This window comes from Sturnira hondurensis, unplaced genomic scaffold (assembly GCF_014824575.4).
Source record: "Sturnira hondurensis isolate 20B ecotype Veracruz unplaced genomic scaffold, ASM1482457v3 Scaffold0006413, whole genome shotgun sequence".
In the NCBI taxonomy this organism is placed as follows: Eukaryota; Metazoa; Chordata; class Mammalia; order Chiroptera; family Phyllostomidae; genus Sturnira; species Sturnira hondurensis.
Genome location: NW_028079044.1, coordinates 36,095,111 through 36,113,773, shown reverse-complemented (window position 1 = coordinate 36,113,773; position 18,663 = coordinate 36,095,111).

Genomic DNA, 18,663 nt, shown 5'->3' with positions numbered 1-18,663 from the left:
CCACATGAGCTAAATTTGTACCCTCTCATAATATTCATATCAGTATTATAGAAATGCTATTGAGGATTTTAGCTACTATCACATTTATTGTTAATTTAGGCTATTTATCAAAATCACCAGACTGGCACATTTAAAAACATAGATTCTTAAACTCAGTCATTATTTAATGAATCAATGATACCATATGATGTGCAATATGATGTCCTGTGTATTCAGAGATAAAAGTTTTGTGCATTGCTTTGCTAATTATTGATTTTCTCAAATTGTTTTATAATTTACCTTTTCACCAGAAAAAGAAAAAACAAGGTTTCTCTATCCATTTTTCTAACATTTAAAAAAATTTTGGTAAAGCATATGCAACATAAAATTTATCATTTTTACCTCTTTTTACTCATACTGTTCAATGGTTTAAGTGTATTCCATATTCATTGTTGTTCCACTATTGTGACCATCTATTTTCATAACTATTTTCATCTTGCAAAACTGAAACTCCATGTAGTAGTTTTCCATCCCTCTTTCTCTCCAGTGCCTGGTAACTACCATTCTACTTTCTGTCTAAATTAATTTAACTACTCTAGACCATATACATATATATATATATATATATGTATATGTATATATATATGTGTATGTATGTATGTGTATATATATATATATATATATATATATATATATATATATAGTATTTGCTCTTATGTGGCTGAATTATTTAGTATGTCTTCAAAACTCACCTGTATTTTACCATATATCAGTATTTCTTTCCTTTATAGGATTAAATGATATTTCATTGTATGGATATACTATGTTTTGTTTAGCTTCTTTGTTCACTTTCACCAAACTCTTGGAGTTATTTCACTTGGTCAGCCATGTAAATGTTTGTATCTGCATTTTTTTCAGCCAGGCATTTATTTGAATGTTTCCATTAATATCTTGTAAGTGTTCTTGTTGCAAACTATATTATATCTCTTTGGGTATAAATTTAACTACAGAAATAAGTAAATAAACAGATAAATGTTATGGAGTTTATTTCTGCATGTCTAAAAATAGAAATATATAATATTTTGATAGAAATAAAAGGAAAGAAAGAGAATGATATAATCATTCACTGTTTGGTGGGCCTCTTCACATATGCTACTCTAGGTAATGAGGGTCTTAACTGTGAGATGTCAGTATTTTTGCTTTGTATTTACACATGAAGATACTGAGACTCTGAAAGTGCAGAAGGCTAGTACCTAAATGTTCGAACTGGCTGGTAAACTGAGCTTTGGGTGTCTCAAAATTCCATGAAGTTTTCATTATGCCACACTAGGAAATAGACACTAATTGGAAATGTTGTTGCACAACATTATAGATACATTTGATTATATTGAATTGTACACTTAGAAATGGTCAAGATGGTAAATTTTATATCATGCATACTCAACAACCCAAACAAAGGAGCAAAATAGAATCAGAGACTTGGAAATAAACAACAAACTGACACTAACCAGAGGGAAGGGGGGAGGGGATAAGGAGGGAGAGAAGGAGAAGGGGCAAGCAAAGAAACTCGAATAGAGGACTCATGGGAAAGGACAATAGGTGAGAGTAGGGAGGGAAGGGGTAGGGGTGAGCAACGGGGAAAAAGGGCAGGCAACTGTAACTAAACAGCAACAACAAAAAGAAATAGCAAAAAAAAGTTAAAATGATGATAGGCACACTGTAATGCTTTGGAAGAAGCCCCCAATTTGTGAACCATTTTTGAAATATTTGATTCCCTTATAGAAGTTGCTGGTCAAGTTCAATATGTAACTAAGCAACTTGTTCCATTACCCTAGTCTGCCAGCATTTGAGCATGAGCAAATTTGAAATTGTAACATGTTAAATAGTCAATTCTGTATTTCCTATAGTCAGCATTTGTATTTGAAAGTGTTTATAATATTATAATCACTATTATACCACAAATATAGCAAAATGCATTTATATAAATGTCTGTCTAGTTGCATGTCTGCCAAATCACAGAAAGATGATGGTGTGCTACCATGTACATTCATGGTATGCCCTGGTCAAATAAACTGTGCTTTGAAAAGACTAAAAGGGCTCTACTTGAGAAAGTTCTTCAGTAAGGAAAGTGTGGGAAAAGGCTCTCTTTTCTGATTACCTTTTCATCTATTTACCTTGGATTTCCTGGCAGTAGTTAAGAGTTTATCAACACATTCTGACTAAGTCAATTTCAAGCCCTAGAAAAGTCAACGGGAAAGATGTTTCACGGTAATTTTATCTCATTATGTCGCCAGCGACTTATTACAGTTACAGGTAGTAACTAAGTATGTTTCATGTACGAAGTCTTTGATGCACCGGACAAAGTTCTCATACTGACTCATTTTTAAAAATGAGTGAAAGCATCAAAAAAGGAACACAGTTTATTTTTAAAATGTTTATTCTTTTCATTTATACCACACTTGCTGAAGATAAAGCAATTTTTTATGAGGAATCCATCAATTTCAAGTATTTAATATTCAAATTACATGAAATGGATAAATTATTAGATTTTTATATATAACAAAATTATATAATGAATTATATGACTGATTGAAGCTAGTAAGCTATAATTTTCCAATAAAATGGTATTTAATATACATATAGCCATAAAGGAACAAAAAGGAAAGTCTTAATAAATAATTTATGACCTATAATTTTAATGTTATTAATCTTACTTATCATTTCTTTCAAATCTATGATTATTTAAGGGACTATGGTCAATAAAACTTTTTAGGAGATGAATAGAAAGTTGTATCATTTACATGCTGATTGTGTTTTCTATATAAGCAATCTTACATGTTTTGAATATTTAGCATTACAAGTTTTTTTTAATTTTCATCCATACAAGGCTTACAGTTTTCCCTTTGTTTTTCTCTCAGCACACAAATCTTTGTGTATAAATCTGTCATGAAACTAGAGAGAGGTTTTGTACTTTTTAAATGCTTCATTTTAAATTTCTGGAAAGGTAATAATTTTGCTGTTATTAGGTGGATATGTAAGCAGAAACTATTTTAATATTCATGTAAAAATTTAAATAATCAGCCCACATTGTGCCCTGGAAAGTTTCCAGCCAACAAAGTTGAAATATCCACCCAGACATCCTGAGAAATGCTGCCCAACTGTGGAAAATAAGCGGAGGGAGGGGGGTTACTCAAACCAACAGAAGAAATATTTTTAGGAATAACACAGAGAAAAGAGGATATATACAGTGATGGGGAAGAAGACACATGTATAATGCTTTCAATAATCACAAATAATAAGATGCCGTGTGTTTCCAGACATTGTTGTTTAGGAATTGAAACAATGAGAATCTTCATTGTCTTAAAAACAAGACCTCTTTTAAAATCTTCAGGAGACAAGGAGTTGTAGAGCTAGCAGGAGTTTTATTACACTTTTTAGAAATATTTTAAAACTGAATATGCCATAAAAGCTCTTTTAGCACTCTTCCCTTACATGTTTCCATTACCACGAGTATTTCATCTACTTTTACCTCTTTCATATATACTTTAAAAAAATTGTATGCAATGGCCAGAGTAGAATCCTAGGAAGAACTGTCAGATTTGTAGTTTGTCCATTAGTATTTTATCGAATAGTCTCTGTTTCTGTGACAAAATAAATGCTGGTATTTATTTTTGGTAATAAATTCACACTCATGATTCTCTAAGAAAAATGATTCTGAATAATTTCAGTATTTTCAAGGCTATCATTATTTAAAAATCATTAAGTTTCATCACATAAGAAAGATGAGGTTCAAAGAAAAATTATTGTGTAAAAAGCCAATTTTTATATGTACAATGAAGGCAATTTTAATTTTTGTAGATACAATTCTTTCTCCCAGAGAAACTTGCAATAATTATATCTCTCTAAATATTTTATGTAAATTTTCAATAAGCAATGAATATTTATTAAGTTTATGCTTAAGTAAAAGATAAAACATAAAAAATTGTATACATAGACAAATTTGGAACTCTGAACATTTGACATTTTTAGATACCTTTTAGGTTCAAAAGCTAGATTTCAAATGACCTTAATCACAAAAATATTTTTTCACCTTTTGAGAAATAGTGTATTCTCGTATTTTGTGCATTACTACCTTATGGTTAAGATTATTTTTTATTAGTTCCTGTTCAGTGGTTCATAGATTAGATACTTTTTTCTTGGAAGATGTATCGTGCTTTTTCTTCTGTTTTGTTATTTTTAGAAGAAAAATGATATTTTGGAAGGTCAGTAAAACTGATAATCCTGATTGTGATAAATGCTGTATATGATTCCATAGCTAAAGACCAGGAAAAACTAAGGACGATTACAGCCATGTAACATCTAAGCTTAGCCTTTACTATTTTCTTGATAATTTCATTTTCAGAAAATTAAATAAAAACTTTGTAACATATATTAAGGTTTCTACCTCAATATAGACTTGTCTGGAACATGTTTCAAATACAAACAAAGAATTATTTTTAGAAAATTATAATTTCTAATGAAAGAATCACTGAAGACTTTAAAATAAAATATAATGCTAAATGACTGATTTCTCATTATAAAATTGTATATGTCAATTCACATCACTTTTCTTCCATACATAATACCAGATGTATTTACTTAAAAAATAGAATCAAACAAAGCAGATAGATCCTGACTACTTTATTGTATTTAATGTCAAGGTTTTGTAAAACCCCACAGTGTAAAACTTCAAGAACAGTTCTATGACTCAGTATTATTTCAGGTGTCATCCCTGTCCTCTCACATTTTTCATGCTATCACCAAAGTGACTGTTTTCATTGTTGCTTTACCTGGCACCACTTAGTTAGGTTTTATGTTTATTGCAGTGACTTGTGACCTTTATTAGACAACACTGATTCTATAGACCAATGTCACTGAAAATATTTTCTTTTGTTTTAAAAGTTTATGGTTCAAATTTTGTTACAGGTACCTTGTGATGAAAACCTGATTTCTAGTACTCCAAAATATCAGCCTAATTATAAAGCTGAAGTACAAGTATTTAAAAATGTGGCTAAATACGTATCTAAATTTACATTTATAACTATAACATTAATATGGTCATACACAAAGAAAATTTATCCAAAAGTAACATGGTAATAAGCTGCTATTATTCTTTAGCCTATAAAAGAAACAGAATAGAATAAAATTTAATCACTATAATAAAAATACAACACACAATTCAATTTATAGAAGGTATAGCAGATAATTTTATATGAAGATTATATGATATTAACCAATGTTAACTTAATAAACTTAATTTTTAAAGATACAGTGCATAGAACTCTTAAATAAATAAAATTAGAATGAAAGAGGAGATGTTACAACTGAAACCACAGAAACACAAAGGATCATGAGAGAATATCATGAAAGTTTATAGGCCAAAAAATGGAAACCTAGAAGAAAAGATAAGTTCCTAGAAACATACAACCAACAACCTTCAAAGACTAAATCATGATGACACAGAGAATATGAAAATATTGATTATAAGCAAGGATACTGAGTCACTAATCAAAAATCCAACAAAAAAATCCTTCACTGATGAGTTCTACCAAACATTCAAACAATTAACAACAATTCTTCTCAAACTCCATCAAAAATATAAGGTAAGTGAGAAGGGTTTGGGGGCTGGATTAAAAAGGTGAAGGGATTTTAAAAAGACACAGATAATGGAATGCTGATTATCAGAAGGAAAGCGGGGAGGTAGGAGAGAGAAAAGTTAGGATAAATGGTAATGAAAGAAGACTTGACTCGGGGTAGTGAAAGAATAGTGCAATATAGAAATGCTATATTATACAATTGTACACCTGAAACATACATAATTTTATTAAACAATATCATCCCAATAAATTCAATGAAAATAAATCAAAGAAATCCAAAACACTCATTTGAAAGAATATAATATGTTCGTTGCAGCATTATTTACAATTAGCCAAGATTTGGAAGCATCGCAAGTGCCCATCAATATATGATTGTATAAAAAAGCTGTGATGCATTTACATAACAGAATAATACTTGGCCATAAAAAGGAAGAAAATCTTACCCTTTGCATTGAGGTGGATGGACCTGGAAAGCACTACACTAAGTGAAAAAAGCCAGTTGGAGAAAGACAGTTCCTGTTTGATTTCACGCATAGTGGTACATGAACTACCACTAATTAACAAAATGAACTACCAAGCATAAAAGTCACAGACTCATAGATAGAGATCAGGCTGATAGCTGCTGGGGACATGGGGACTTGGGTGGGAGAGGTGGAGGGATTAAGCAAAAGATGAGAAGAGAAAAAAATCATGGACACAGACAACAGTATGATGATTGTCAGGAAGAAGAGGTGTGGGAAAAAGTTGAGGAGGTATGGGAGGGATAAGTGGTGATGGACAACGACTTGACTCAGGGTGGTGCACACACAATACACTGCACAGATGATGTGCTGTAGAAGTGCACACCTTACATCTGCATAATTTTGTTAACCAGTGCACCTCAAAAATTCTATAAAAAGAAAACAAATTAAAAATAAAAAGAATAAAATCTTGCCACTTGGAACAGCATAGATGAAGCTCAATAGCATTGTGCTAAGTGAAAGAAGTCAGAGGAAGGCAATTATGGCCTGGTTTATTTTATATGTGAAATCTTAAAGAGATGCTCACAAGTACAGAGAGCTGATCAGTGGTTGCCAGAGGTGAGGCCTGGTGGTGGGAGCAGTGAGAAAGAGAGAGCAAAAGGTAAAAATAACTAAATAATAAATTGTGGCCTTCACTGATCATTCATATAAAATTTAGGCATCAGTCTGTGACTGAAGACATATAAATACCAAAGGGACAAATGCTAGAGACTTGCTCCAAAACACTTTACTCTCCTTCCTTTTCCTAATAAGCAGACTTTAAAGTGAAATAGATACTCAACTTCTCCACAGATAGATTTGGCCTTATCAGACACTTCTCTCATATAAGGTAGAAGCACAAGTCTGGCATACTTTTCCATACTGACCACGAGTAAATAATGGAATTGTTGAAGCTTTCAACAACTTAAGAAAAACTGCCCAAGCTTATGAAGATTAAACACCTCTGTTATTTTAGAGGGTGATATAATGGTGATTTGTTAGGGAAGAAATGACAAGAATTATTCAACTATCCTTTCCAAAGTTTATCTGTTTTTCATAGAGTTTTTCCTTCTCTTCTATATTGTCCTTCAAAAGAAGAGTTGACCCACCTCTATTGTAGAGATAACTATAACATATATTCTTCATTCCTCACTCTGCTATCATTTTGGAGTTTTAGATTGATTAATTATTTATCAGATCATTTATCTTAGGTCATCCATGAAATGGCTTATTTCCAATGGTTTATTAATTAATCTTTTTAAATATTATATTGTTTATTTGCTTATCATATCCATAGAAAGTGGATATTACTACTGGTTCTCAAATTTTGATTTCTGTGACTCACTTGCCATCCCAACCAACTAATTTCCAGTTCATTCTGATTTAGCTATTTTGGGGGAAATCCAGGAATCTCTATTTTTAATCCTAGTGGGGCTCTGACTAAACATCAAAAAATGCTTTCTATCCTTAAAATAGCTCATTCTCTGCTTTGATCTCCATGTTGATACTTCTTGATGAATACAAATGATTCCCTGATAAGTAAATGAATAATTCTTGCCCTTATTTTTCCTGAAGAATTTGACACCTTGTTTAATTCATCTAATTTATATACAGTTTCCCTGTCATTGTATCATTCTAAATTATCCCTTGTTCTTTATGCTTTTGGATTCCTTCTTGGTTTTCATTAATATATCTTCCTTTTGCTTCATTGTTACTTTTGCTCTTTTGCCACAGTTCCATAATTCTTATAGCCATTTTCTTTGTATATGATCTTACCACTAATCATTTCAACTATAATCTCCAGATAAATTTATATTAGATTTTTCTTTTTATTTTTTTAAAAAGCTTAAACAACTTCTCCTATAATCCCAACTCATACATTTTAATATTTTGCTATAATTTTGACTTAAAAATCCCTCCAGAATCTCAAAATCAACTCATCATATCTTCCATGAATTGCTCTTATCATAAAGTTTAATGTTATTATTTTAAAATTTATCATACTCCCAGCTACTAAAACTTCAAGCTTTTTGTTATCCATCAATAATTCCTGTTTTCTATACCCCAATATCTAGTCAGATGTGAAGTTTTAACAAAAATATCTTTTAATATTGCTCTTGCATTCATTATTTGTATCAGTTTTCTCAAACTGTACTGCCTTACATCAGTGATAACATTTTGGCCTTGTAGTTTGTATCACTGCTACCTCTTTTCTCTCCATAGTGTCCATGGAGGTATGTCAGTCAGATCTTCCATTAAAAGAAACTTCTGTGAAGAGTGTAATTGAACAATGGCCATCTGCTGCCCTATAGTTAGATTTACCCCAATATGCACACTGTGGCTGTCCTGCCCCAGACTGCTTCCAACCTAAGGCTGAGACAAACCCCGCAAAATTAGACTCTTTTAATGGTCAATATTTACTTATGCCATTTGCCTAAATCAGATTTACTCAGAACTGCAATGGATCCTCAGTCTCTTAACTAGCCAAGGTTCCTTCCTTGCCTCTCTCCCCTCACACTTATAAGACATGCATCGTGGACCAAAGGCTCTCAGAGGGTGCTCCTATTCTCTTCCAAACTTGTCAATGTCCTGTAGTCAAAATCCACCAGGAGGAAAACTGTGTTGAAAATGTGGGTTATCACTCAATTCAAGGAGAGAAGAGTACATCATAGAAAACTGTGTCTCTTAATTACAGGGTATCAGAAAAAAATCATAGGATCTTAATTTGTTTTAGGTAATTAGAGAAGAAATGAAATTGTGTGGCTTGGCTCTAAATTGTATTGGATATTTTCAGAAAGTAGGGTAATTTTATGATTGAATATTTTAATCAATTCCATCAATAAGAAGGAAAGACTATTGAAAGGATAAAGCTGTAATTGTTAAAGAAGCAATAGACACTCAGATTAGCTAGAAAACAGGAATTGAAAGAAGAAAAAATACTATTTCTGTTATACTCACACCACACTTCTGACAGCATATATGTGGGTCTTTTCTACAACCAACCTATTCTTCAACTTTCCAGACACCAACTTGGTGTCCTACAACTTAACCTAATACTGAAGGTAACTGGAGTTCATGTAGACCCCACTGGTTGAGGGCTCAGTCCCACAGGACTGTCCTACCCAACTTTAGACATGAATTGTGAGTCTAATTTGTTATTTAATTGTGCTTCTAATCAACTGGCTATAGGTCATAGATTCCAACAACTCTCTTCTCAGATTTGATAATTTGTTAGAACAACTCACAGAATTCAGAAAAAACCTTTACCTACTAGATTAATGGTTTGTGCTAAAAGAATGCAACTCAGAAACAGCCAGATGGGAGAGATGCATAGGGCAAGGTATGGGAGTACAGGTGCAGGGCTTCCATATCTCTGCAGGTGTCCACCACCTTTCTGGCAGCGCCGTATGTTCACCAACCTGAAAGGTCCAAAAATCCATTCAGGTGAGGATTTTGTAGACAGAGGCTTTATGGAGTAGGCATGATTGATCAATTCATTGACCATTAATGATTAACTCAACCTGAAGCGGGGTGGGGGGGTGGCTGGAGAGTAATGAAAGTTTCAACCCTCTGACCACATGGTTATTTCCCCTGTCAACCAGCCCCTCATCTTCTGCTATTCAATAACCACCTGTCAGCACATTAGTACACACAGAATAGAAATGCCTAGATGTTAGGGGTTCTATATCAGAAAATGGGACCAGAGACCAAATACATGTTTTTTATTATGTTGCAGTGATGTGTTCTATTTTGTGGCTTAGATAATGTTCATGTTTGGGAATTTAATAGACTGCATTGATTTTCATCAAAATTTATATGTTGAAGCTGTAACACCAGATGCCATTGTTTTTAGATAAGGTCTTCAGAGAGGTAATTAAGGTTAAACAAGGTCATAAAGGTTGGGCTCTAATCTGATAGGACTGGTGCCTCCAAACCAAGAGAAGAGACATCAGAGAGCTCTCTGAAGTGCATACAGAGGACAGACCATGTGAAGGCACAATAAAAAGGCACTGTGTTCAAGCCAAGAAGAGAGTTCTCACCAGCAACCAAATCTGCTGGCGCCTCTCTCTGGGACTCCTAAACTCCAGAACTGTGAGAACAAATCCCTGCTGTTTCAGCCCCCTGCTCCCATTGATGATATTTCCCCATGGCAGCCCAGACAGACTAATACACATAGGCTTGTTTCAATGTTGGTCGATCATAGTTGCAGACTGAACTTGACTGATATTGATGTTCTGTAAGATTGTTCATTTCAATAGAACAGCCCAGTCTCCTTCTGACCACTGGGCCAGTTTATAGCAACAGTAAGGTCTGGCTGATGGCATCAGGGCTGTTCCTGGTTGAAAGGGGATGTTTTTCTCTTTCTCATCTTTTATCTTCCACAGACAATTTTTGCCCCCTCCCCCCCCAAAAAAAAACCTTGTATATATCCTATTTAATCTACTCTTGGAGGTTTTTTAAAAAAACCTGAACTAACACACGCGACCCTGAGAGTGTTCTGAGAAAACAGGGAGGAAGGCGAGGGTTAAGGCTCTCTCTCATTATCCACCTGGTAGGGAAGACTCCATCCCAAGTGGAATACAGAGGGTAGTGATGGACAAGATAGCAGGCCTATTTGGGGAAGATTTTTTCAGTGGTAGCCTAGGAAAACATCCTAATGGTGGGAGATACCTTCATTGCTTGGTAAAATGATATAGGTATTTGAAAGTTGTAGAGAAAATAATGTCTACAAGGCCAACAACATTGCCCATTTTCTACTAAGTTACATTAGTGTCCTGTACTAGAATGACTAGGAAGAAACTGAAGGCAGTTAAACAGTTAAAGGTTCATGGCAGGAACCTTAGGAACCTATTTGGTAGCATGTAAAAGAGTCCTTAGTTCCTACAGTGGAAGAGTGACTGATAAATAACTATACAACTCAGGATCTGAGTCATGGACGACCGGAGATATTTACATTTGTCAAGGCTGGTTGGTATGCTAACATTAGGCATAATCTGTAAAATCTGGTATCCTTAAACGTGTGGTGGTACATTTGCACAGAGAACGCTGAGGACTATTGGTGCACATACAGCTCAGAGATTAAAGAGGTGGGCCATGTCTGTGTAGTACGATGCAGTACTCTCTCATACAAGAAGATGAGTAAGGCCTTTTCTCTACAAGGCAACAGATGACCCTCTCTGCAGCTGCTTTCCTTATTACCAAGCCCAAAACAAGAGTTACACTGTCATTAGCAGACTGGAGACATGTTGAACCTGTTAAGGGTGGAAAGTAATTACAGTCGAAAGGAACTGCAAGATCTAGCCAGCACATCACATTATGAACCAGCAAATGTCACTGAGATTCTGTTTGAATGTTCAAAGGGACTAGAGCGTAACACTGAATAAATAATAATTCATTTTCTTAGGTATTTTCTTGGAAAAGAAAATAATAACAGCTTAAATAGGAAATAATAAAAGTTAGGAATAATAACAGCTAGAAAATACTAACAGCAGGAAGGGACTTCCTACTAGGGCGGTTCTTTGAAACCTGGAGAAAGCAATGGCCCAAGTTAAGCAAAGCGTAAATGCCTGAGTTGCGCCCACAGACGGTAATGGTGATATCAAAAAGCTCAGATCTGTGAGTCTGCTGACTGGTTATATGAGCACATGTTTTACCAAGATCTCCGATCCACTATTTGTATGATATCATCAACTCACTGCACCAGTGATAGTCTATGAGATATTGAAATGGTTAGATCTCTTTGGATAATATGAAAGAAAGCAACAGAGTTAACATAGCCTGGGACAAACTGTAACTATGTGTTGTTACCTCTTTCAAGTAGATATGACCTTACTCTGATTCTCTCTCCAAAAAGAGTTGTAAACAAATAAATTTGATAAATCCATGGCCTGATATCACCTATCTATTTTAATGGTAATTTTCTCTAGCACAATTGCTGCATCTGGTAGAGTTTGAAATTAGTCACCACTTGCTTTAGATAATGGAATTTAACTTTTTTGCACTACATACTGTCTGCTTTTTACAGGATCTGGACTTGTGAATTAAATTGAGATAGAGTAGGACTACCACTCCTGTATCTATTATTTCTTTAAGTGCTATTAATTTTTGCTATCCCCTCAAAGATGTGATTGATATTTAATTAAAATCCTGCCTGTGGGGGGAGGATCACTTTCAGAAGAACCACAAACAGTTACAGACTATGATAGTTTCCACCACATAGGCCATGCACCACATGCAGTGGTTATGCTTTAGGCCAAATAGACTCCTTCTGATTATGTACTGAGTGGTTAGTGGTTAAACTGAGAAGTATCTAGGATTTTCTTTGCTGGCAAGCTAACAAGTCAGACAGTTCCTGTATGCTAGAAGACATGAGACTCCTGGGTCAGAAATAAAGACAAAGCAATTGTTCTATATGTAATTTTGGATAGTGGTCGATATGCATGATTATAAACCTCAGCAAGTTAAAAATATATAAACTTCTTATTATATGTAAATTATATCATCAATATCAAATAAGCATATTAGCCTTGCTTATAATATTTTCTTTCTATAAATAGATTCTGAACAAGCCAATTAAATGAGCTTATTTTTTTTTTGGTTTTGCTGGCCTTATACAAACATGACTCATGATAACTGGCTAATGATTTACTGTCGTGTTTGCAGCGTGCCTGATTCATATGTAAGTGGCCTTGATGATAAAATATTATTGAGAAAGCCGTGAAAGGAGCATTTATTAACATTTTATCCATTTCATGAGCTTTCACACCAAATTAAATGATCTATTTGCAGCTAACAGTGTTTGTATAAAATGTTTAATACCTTAAACCCACCATGCTTTCAGGAGCGCAGGATACACTAATAAATCAAACAGAAAAAAGTATCTGCTTTTATGGTTGGGGCCCACAGTCTTCTATTTTCTCTGCTAAGTGTGGTTAGTCTCCTTTATGCTACTAGTTTTTCTTCTTAAACTCTTAGAGTTTAAGAAGAGCTCTTTTTTGGTTATTTTTCTTCTATATTAATTCTCCTGGTGCTACTATTTGTTCTCATGGTTTTATTTTTTATTTTTTTGTAGGTATTCATTGTGTTTATTTGCATTTATTTATTTATTTATTTAAAATTATTTTATTGTTGTTCAATTACAGTCATCCTCCTTTCCCCCCCCACCATTCCCTCCCCACCCTAACCATTCCCACCTCCTTCCCTTGCTTCCATCCCCCTTGGATTTGTCCATGTGTCCTTTATAATTGTTCCTGAAAACATATTTCCCCTATTATTTCCTCCCCCTATTATTTCCTCTCACCTCCCCTCTGATCACTGCTCTCACGGTTTTATACATCATTCATTCACTGATGACTCCCAAAACCCTATCTCCATCTCATCTTCCTGCTGAACACTGGACTCCTTCACCCAACCCCCACCTTGACTTTTACAACTAAGTACTTAATAAACATAAACATCTCCAATATGTAAGCCATTGTGACCATAGTTCCCCGTTTAGCCAGAGCAATTTTCATTTACACTTACAATAATTGTATTTGCATAATTAGTAATAAATTTCTATTCAAATTCAAGGAAAACTTGATTTGGAGAATATGGACATTCTATCCAAACAGCTTTCTTGAATCCACTCCCTAGTGTAGTGTTATCCATGGTAATAAAAGCAAATCAATTCACCTAAGCACTTAATTCAAAATAATGTATCATTCTTAACTACACCTGTTCATTTACACTCCATCTGCCAGAAACTTCTATCATTTATGATTTCAAAACATATTGAATCTAACCAATGCATTACATGCCACAATCATTTCAGATTTATGATATTTTCACTCTCTTTAGAGGGTAATTTTTCCTAAAATTATACAACCACATGGCACCCAGGGTGAAGTTATGAAAATCTAATTTAAATCTTGCCATTCCATTACTCAAACCCTTAAATAGCTCCCTGTGACTCTCTACATGAGGTCTACATTAAAACTGATAATAAATATTCTATGTAATTTTGCCTGTGTCTCTCGCTCTGAGTGAATTTTCTACCACTATACGCTTTATTTACTCTGCTTTTGTCAAATATAACATCTCATTGTTTCTCTACTGAGTGATTTTATGTGACTCCAGACCTTTACATTTATTGGCCTCACATCCTAGAGCACTCCTTTTCAGGTTTCTGATGCTAAATCCCCTGCTTTCATTCAAATGTCTGTTCAAGAGTACTTTTGTTGGGGAGAAGAAAATTTCAATGAATCTCACATTTCTTCATGCTTAGGTGTTCATAGGATATTTTCTTAAATTTATTTACATTCCAAGATAGTAAAGATAGAGAATCTATCTATCTATCTATCTATCTATCTATCTATCTATCTATCATCTATCATCTCTCTACTAAGATTGCAATTGTAAAAATCTCAATTCTTTCCCCATAGAAAACTTGCTTACATTTTAGGGTAATCTAGATAAAGTTCCTCTCTGAAGAGAAAGATTAGCAGTTTTCTTTCTAGCAACCACATTATAAGAATAGGAGTATCCTAAGCATTGGCATGGGCCACTTGACATAAAACACTACATTTGTTCAAGCCCACCTCTGCCCCATGCCTGTGGGACTTGGGCAAGGTAGTGATACGCACATGGAGTGCATGCTCTGTGCTGTACCATGAGTAATCTAGTTTCGAAATTCACTTGGGTTTATTGCTTCTCATCAGCTGAATCTACTGAAGTGTTGTGAACCATCCTAGAACCTGGAAGTCACTGCTACACTACCACTTAGGAATAACTTGGCTACTTTAAAAGTACTGATCACCCAATTTCAAGGGTAGGGGAGGCATGGATATTGCCATACTAATGACAATTCTCAGATATCAGCAGCTACGTGTTCTATAAGTCAACTAAATTCTGACAATATCTAATCAGAGGTAGTGTCAGATTCTACAGGTTAAGGGTTTGACCAGCTAACAATATATTTTGGGTTGTTATTTTCCATTAGATGGCTCTAGTATAACAGTGCTTAGTTGTCTTTAACTTCATTCAAAACAACTTTGTTAGATTGTATTGTGACAGGTGTCATATCAATGTGCATTTTAAAAAAACTTATCAAAATTGGTGCATTTTTATGTAGCCATTTTAATACTGAAGGTGAAAAAATAAGCAACATTTTCAGCATAGTATGCTTTATTGTTTCAAGAAAGATAAAAATGCAACTGAAAGGCAAAAACAGATTGGTGGAGAAGGTGCCGTGGCTGATCAAATGTGTGAAAAGTGGCCTGTAAAGTTTTGTGCTGGAGACTTTTCTCTGGACAACGCTCCACAGTTGGGTAGATCAAACTGAGATACTGACAACAATGAACGTTGTGCAACATGGGAGGTAGTCAACGTACTGAAAATACCCAAATCCATAAAGTTATTGGTGAAAATAAAAACTGTACCTTTTGTTTTACAAAATAAGTAAATAAATAAAACGAAACTAAACAGACTTTTTGGGCAACCCAATACACTGGATATTCCAACACCGCCCTCACGAAGTTCAATTAATTCGCTAAAGCAGCTCATAGAACTCAGGAGATACATTTTAATTACTAGATCATCAATTTATTATAAAGGGATGTAATTCGGCAACATCCAAGTAGAAAGGATGCATGGGCAAGGAGCATGATGCAGCCAAACCTGCTCCAGGCGTACCCCTCTCCCCAGTGTCAACATGTTTACCAATGAGAAAGCTCTCTACACCCTGTCATTTTGGGTTGTTAATGGAGGATTCATTACATGAAATTGGCATGAATGATTAAATAAGTGGTCAGTGGTTCTTGACCCAACTTCCATCCCCTCTCCCCTCCCTGGAGGTCAGGGGCGGGACTAAAAGTTCCAAACTTGTAATGACATTGTTGGTTCTCCTGAAGTGGGATCCAAAAATCACCCTAGTAACATACCGAAGACACATTTTATTGCTCTTCATACTCAAAAAATTCAAATTGTTTTAGGAACTACGTGCCAGAAAAGGGGACAAAGACCAAGCATATATTTCTTATTATAAATCACAATATCACAACAGTTTTTTAATTGGTTAGATGAATACCTTGTTTAAATCTTTCAACTCTTTACTATCTCAGTACAAATCAAATCATATTTCTTATTATGCCCCATAAGGCCCTTCCTGATTGGTCCCTACTGACATCTATAAGCATATTTACCCCTCCTCCTTTTTTCCTTTTCTTTACTTTCATCCAATGTTCAATTCAAAGAGCATACTACCAATTCTCATTGCTTCTCACTCATTTTCTCTTTGTAAAATATATGTCCACCAAGTCTTTCAAAATTCAGTTCAGTTGTCTCATCTTGTAAAGCATTCCTTCCTCATAAGAATTGGCTACTCCCTTCTCTTGTGACCACACTATGAATATAAAGTTTTTGTTATTCTTCACATAACCTTGCTATTGTGAAGGGAACATAATTACAAATATAAAATTTGTAAATATTATTCTAATTTTCAGGATTATAGGTTGGAATATCATTCAGAGACTTAAAATCATAAAGGGAAGGGAAGGTAAGACTGTAATCAAATCCCAAAGCTCCAGTTTGAATTATTGTGTAAATTTTCTAACATCTATTAGAATCAGAGAATATCAATTCCTTCACGTAGATGATAGATATGAGCCTCACAGACATACGTCTTATCTGTGCTCAGAGATAATTTGATTATACATATTTGCTACTCAATAAGAGACTTAGAGATAAATGAATAGGTAAAGGTTTCTGTGAGCACATGGGTTCATGGAGCAAGGAGGACTCAGAAATAAAGTTTAGAGATTGAGATTTTAGGTCCAGGATATGAGTGACAGAGCAGATTTATTGGAGGAACCTATTAAGCTCCATAAAGCAGGTCTTTTTAGATTATGAGTGTGAGGTGATGATGAGACTTTAAGAAAGACTCTTAATTGACAATTTGGGATAATTTTGATACAAACACTAAATCTATTTGCAGCAAGTGGTTGCTGAGCTAACTTAATTTGTAGAATGCCTGTTTAATTTCTCACATTTTGACCCACATCTGTCAATCAAAGTAAGTACCCTTTCACACCAGAAACTGAAAAGTAAGGCAAAGTCTTATTTGTTGGGTATAGTTGGGGAGACTATAGCTTGGGGAGACTTTTAATTCATTAATTTATTAAGTAATTATTGATCATCTGCAAAGTGCAGAGTGCTGTGATTGATAAGTGTTACACATGGAAAAATGAAGAAGCTTACATTTTAGAGAGGAAGGCAAAGCAATCAACACATACACAAATAAATAAACTTACAAATAGCATGCACAGTACGGTAAAGAAAATGAACACAAAACCATGCTAAAATAATAGTACCCATACACATAGGTGAAGGAAAGTTTCCTGATCAAGTGGTCAGGAAATTCACAGGAATTGAATTTAGAAGGCTAATAAAAAATAATTGAAAGCATCCTAAGACAAATGACACCCAGAGGGGCCAACCCCACTGTTTTCAAGTTGCCAGCCACCTAAACAGAAAGCTGTTATATCAAAACTGAGCATTTACAGAAGTATTTTTTCATTGTTTCATTTTGTTACACCTAATGTTTATAAAAACAGAGGATGGAGCGAGATGAAGTGGGAACTTGGTTAGGTTATTCCTATTAACAGTATGTGACCAGGATGTGGTCTCCTGACATCTCAGTGTCTTGATGTTTTATAATCTAAAAAAATGAATGATAATGAAAGGAGGCTTAAAGGATCTTTGTGAGGATTCAACAAGATAATTCACTTAAATCCCTCAGTGAAATGCATAGCGTGTACTAGGTTTCAGTAAACATTAACTGTTATGACTCATTTTAAAAGATTTTTCTTTGCTTACAAGCAAACATTTCTATAGCCACATTAATATAGGCTTATACAGTTATCTGTATGCCTTTTCATTGTTAAAGCAAAATGTACTTATATTTGTGAATTTTAGGCTAAACTGGGTTTCACTTTTATTTTAAAAGAAGGAAATGGGAAATATAAGATCTGTACTCTAGAGAAAAATCCCAAAATTTCACCTGCTTTACCATTTCTTAATTTAAATAATAATTACATGTAAATATAATTTGAAATTATACTTTCTATAATTATATATCTAGTTAATTGAGCTTTAATGAAGTAAAAATGTTATAAAAGTAGTATTTGCCTAAGAACAAAAATAAATTGTTACTTAAAACAGCTGAATATTTATGAGGAGGCGTGTGTCTTGAGGTGTGTAGGGGTATTTTGGGGGGTGTGTTGTGTGGGTGTCCACGTGTGTGTGGGTTGAGAAAAGGGTAAGGAAAGACTGAAGGGTAGGAGTTTTGCTTTTTTATTAATAGAGAGATTATTTAAAAACAAAAACAAGAGGTAGAAGTCAATACAAATTTATTTGGTACAGAGTTTTACATGGTGACTACCTCAGAATCTAGGCTTAAAACCAAGTATTTAATGATTTTATAAATTGCCATTAATAGCCACTAAAAACTTAAATGTCCAAGGTTGTAAGAACACTAACCACTGGGAGCTCAATGGTAAACATAACCCAGG